Source organism: Benincasa hispida, chromosome 8 (assembly GCF_009727055.1).
Source record: "Benincasa hispida cultivar B227 chromosome 8, ASM972705v1, whole genome shotgun sequence".
Classification (NCBI taxonomy): domain Eukaryota; kingdom Viridiplantae; phylum Streptophyta; class Magnoliopsida; order Cucurbitales; family Cucurbitaceae; genus Benincasa; species Benincasa hispida.
Window position 1 is genome coordinate 16,827,892 of NC_052356.1, and position 4,862 is coordinate 16,832,753.

A 4,862-nucleotide genomic window follows, 5' to 3' on the forward strand; every position below is an offset into this window, starting at 1 on the left:
AAATTCAAGAAAAATGAAGAACAAATAAACCAAGTATATTTGCAAATAATTAAATATATCGAATATATATGATGAAATTTGGTAATCGGTGAAATACATATCTCAATAAAGACATATATATACGAACCTGGTATATATGATGAATTATTTCAATCATTATGTCTATTTGGTAACCATTTCATTTTTCATTTTTGGTTTTTGAAAACTAAGCATATTTCCTTCCATTTCTTAGAATTATTTACATCTTTCTTGAGTATAAAGGTTGAATTCTTAGACGAATTCCAAAAACAAAAACAAGTTTTTAAATTTTTTTTTTTAGTTTTCAAAATTTGGCTTGATTTTTTAAACTTCAGTAAAAAGTAGACAACAAATAAAGAAATTTGAACGTGAAAGTAATGTTTATAAGTTTAATTTTTAAAAAAATAAAGATCCAAATAGTTACCTGACGGACTTTAATAAAAATCTTTAAAGGATATATATGTACAACCCATATATATGTGTAATATGTCCAAATACATGTAGGCTAAATTTGTGAAAATCAAATCAATAAATGAAAAAACTAGGAAATATTTTAAATTAAAATTTGTTTAAAATTGTATAATAATAAAATGTAGTTTATGGCATAAAATGAAGAGAATAAACATAAATAGATCGAGGGCACAAGGGTAAGAAAATATGCATCAAAATTTAAATACAAAAATTTTCAAATATGCGGACATATTATGAAAATATGACTTTAAATCAACCCATTTGGCTAATTAGTTCTAATTGAAAAAGATTTTATAAAATCAAGCCCTATCTGATTGACAAGGATCATCTAAGGTTCAAACCTAGATTAGTTAACTAGATCACAATGACCACAATCTAAGATATTTTCACTACAACGTTATTCACTCATAGTACTATCTTAAGTATTAGATTATGATAGGCATATCACTACACCAATTTTTGTTTTTTTGGGAAGGATTTCATCGCAATTTATGACTCTTTACCTAAATTGAATTCATTAGGATCTTCCTACTAGAATTATCTATTCAACAATGGTAATAAATAACGTTATTGATTGACCATACATGATATGGTATTTCATTTATTAGAAATTAGATGTGATGACATGATTTAACATCGTGTTAATATATTAGAATGAAAATGATAAAGAATTAAAACTTTTTTTATTACAACAATCGGGGAGTGGGAGGATTAAACCTCTGATCTTTAGAGACGGGATGTATGCTAATACTATTAAGTAGAATTAGACTATATCATATTTGAGAGATTGATTAGGTAGGTATCCAAGTCAAACCATCACGAACTTATGTAATATAAATATTCTAAATTTATACTAGTTATTTGATGATGTGACTGCGCTATCTCATTGAAATTTAACTCAAGCAAAGTCAGTTCTTACTTGATTCCAAAAGTTTTATTATTTATTCCATATTTTGTTCTATTGAAGAGTTTCCCTGTTCAATCCTATTGTTCTCCTTAATGTTGTACAAAAGTCTACATACTCACATTTCAACGTAACAAAATTACACATTGTTGAGTTCTACACGTATAGCTTTCATTGTTTAACTTGGACTACACGTTTTGCCTTTTCTACTTCAACTCTACCTGCATTAACAAGAAACTAATTGTTCATTCAGAAGAAAAGAAAAATGAATGGAGCTTCTATCCATGGAGGAAAAACGAAAACAATGAAGAAAGAGAAGAAGAATACAAAGGGCTTTGAAGTGGTTCAGTCAAGGTGATCTACATCTACTGTATATGAGAGCAGTTTACCCAAATCTCTTAAAGAAATTTCAAAGTGATTATGATAACTTATAGAAATATAAGTTATTGTAGTCTTTAAGAGAAAAGTAGTGAAAAATATTTCAACCTTAATTAATTTTCATGCAAAATACCACCCTGCATTAATGATAGGCAAAAATGTGATATGTGAAATATTAAGTGCAAATCGTTTGAAAAACATAGGAATATGAGCAAAATGTGCAGATATGGATTATCCTTGCATCGAGCAAGACATTAACATAGGAGTAATGAGTGCATAAAGCAAACGATGCGGTGAAGCACGAGTCTGACACATGCCTTGGGATTTTTTTACCATTGCATCATATGCTGAGAAAAGATTATTTGCGCTAGTCAATGCTGACCTTATGCATAACATGTTGTTATATCCTCAACCACCTGATCAGTGTTGACCTTACGTGCAATATACTGTCGTATCCTCAACTATTCGATCAGTCTTGACTGATATGACATATCATATCTTCATCCGAGGATATTAAAGGAGAAGATTTAAGACAAAAGGCACTATTCATTCAATTGAGGAGGAATCATGAAGAAAAACCCTAGAGAGGAACCATCCAAGCATCACCTTTCCAGTCACCATCAAAGGAGAAGCTCGAGAGAGTTTTCAACCGATCATCTCACATTCATCCAATCACTACCACACAATAGAAGCAAGATTTATCATCCAAGTTGATGAAGAAATGACTACCGGACGCTTGGCGTTTTCATCTACACCCATTTTCTTTCTTGCATTTCATATCTCTTTCATTCCAATGAACTCTTTTTTTTTGGACTTTTGAAGTGTCACCTTTAATATATATAATCATGAACTTTTCCATTTTTACTACTTCCATTTTTACATTTTTGTTTACCATGAGTAGCTAAATCTTTTAACGGTTGAGTTGAAGGTATCATCTTTTCGATGAACATAACTTAGGTTGAAATTCATTTTGTTTAGTATGTGTGGATATTTATGTTTGTCTTCATTTAGCTAATTGAAACAAGTAGCAGTAGTTAACTGCTTGAGAAAGTAAGTAATTATAGATCTTACTAAACAAAGTAAGAAGTATCTTTAGAGATAAAAACAACCTTACGTGCAAATAACCTTCAAGCATGCATCATTGAAATATGATTTATGTGGCTCATCCATCGAGAGGTGCAACTTCATGTAGGGTTATGAACATGAATCAAGATCTAAGTGATAGTTCAAAGGAATGATGATTGTTTACCCCAATCCTGTTTTCATCCACTTCATCCTACTCACATCTTCTTACTCTTGCTTTAGCTACTATATAAGTCACCGTCAAGCGTGTTATTCTAACTAATGAGAGGAAAATGAGAAAAATGGGAAGTGTGTGAATTTCATTCTAGAAAACTCCATATAAATACATATCTTAAGTCTAAAAATAGATTCCACAATGTTAGAAACTAATTCCACTAACTCCACAAGAATAGGAACTTAGACTTGACTACAATTAAAAATAACTTCAACTATTTCCTAGAAACTAGGAATCGACTAGACCAACTTAAAAACTAATTTGCAATTTTGAGTTACTAACATTCTCCTTCTAACTCAAATACTGCAAACACTTAACTTGCTCCTAAGAGCTTGAAAATGACTTACACAAAATCCAAGTTCAGCAAGTGATCATCCATCTTGTTGTACCATGCCCTAAGAGCTTGCTTCAACCCATAGAGAGCCTTCTTCAACAAATAAACCTTTTGCTTTTGTCCTGGTATGATGAACTCGTCTGGTTGCTCAACATAAATCTCTTCTTCTAACACTCCATTTAGAATTCTGATTTCACATCTAGCTGATACACCTTCCATCCATGCTGGGTTGACACAGCTAGTAGCAACCTAATTGTGTCCATTCTTGTAACTGGTGCAAAAGTCTCAGAAAAATAAATTCCCCAGACTTGTGCATACCCTTTTTGATAAAAATACCCCAACCTCTTATGCTATAACTCAGTGTTATTTACTTGAAACTTGAAAGTTATCTGCTTCTTCTTGAGTGGATCCAACGAGAAGCTCTTGTGCTGCATCTTTATTTTAAACAACTCATTTCTATTGGAATCAGAAATGAGACACTTTCCTTCTTCAAATAATACTTTGAATCCCTTCTCTACTAATTAACCAATGCTTAACAAGTTTTGATCAATTTCAGGGACAAATAACACTTCAGTAATCAACTTGGTTCTAACACATCTCTCTATTGACACTGTGCCCTTCTCCTTTACCTTTGACTTGAATGACTTGTCAAGGTCTTTGAACAACTCTTTGTTACTTGTCATGTGATTGATACACCCACTTCAACCAACCAACCATCACATTGAGTGACTGATGAGAAACAAGTAGCCACAAAGAATTGATCTTCTTCTTGCTGTACTACAACATGTATTCCTTCTTGTTGTTGGGTTTTTGCTTCCTTATAGAATCGTTCAATGTGCCCCAATAAATGTCATCATCTACACTTCACATCTGGCCTTTTCCAACATCTGAAATGTGGATAATTCTGCTTCCCACAGTGCTTGCATGTACTACCAGCATCCTTTGCGCTAGACTCTGAGCTACTGCTGCCACTTCTCTTCTTCTCTCTTCCACTTTCTCCCTGTTGCACTTTAACTTTCAATGCTCCCTCAATGCTTCCTTCTTGTCTCATCAACCTCCTCTGCTCCTGTGCTTGCAAAGCACTAACCACTTCTATCACCTAGAATTTTGAGAGGTCTTTAGTAGTTCTAAGGAAGCAATGGTTGCTTCATATCTCTCAGATACTGAAATTAAAATCTTCTGAACTAATCTATTGTCAGATAAATTGGTTTTTAATACTCTTTCCTTGTTAGCAATCCTAATCAACTTATCCAAGTACTCTTTAATGGACTCAGAATCCTTCATTTACATTATCTCGAATTCTCACACCAAGTTCAACACTTTCATGCCTTTAATCCTCTCATCACCTCCATACTCACTTTTGAGGAACTCTCAGATTTCCTTTTCCGACTTCAAGGCCATAATTCTGTTGAATGTGACTGGAGACACGCTGCATATAGGCAAGCTCAAGCTTTCGCCTT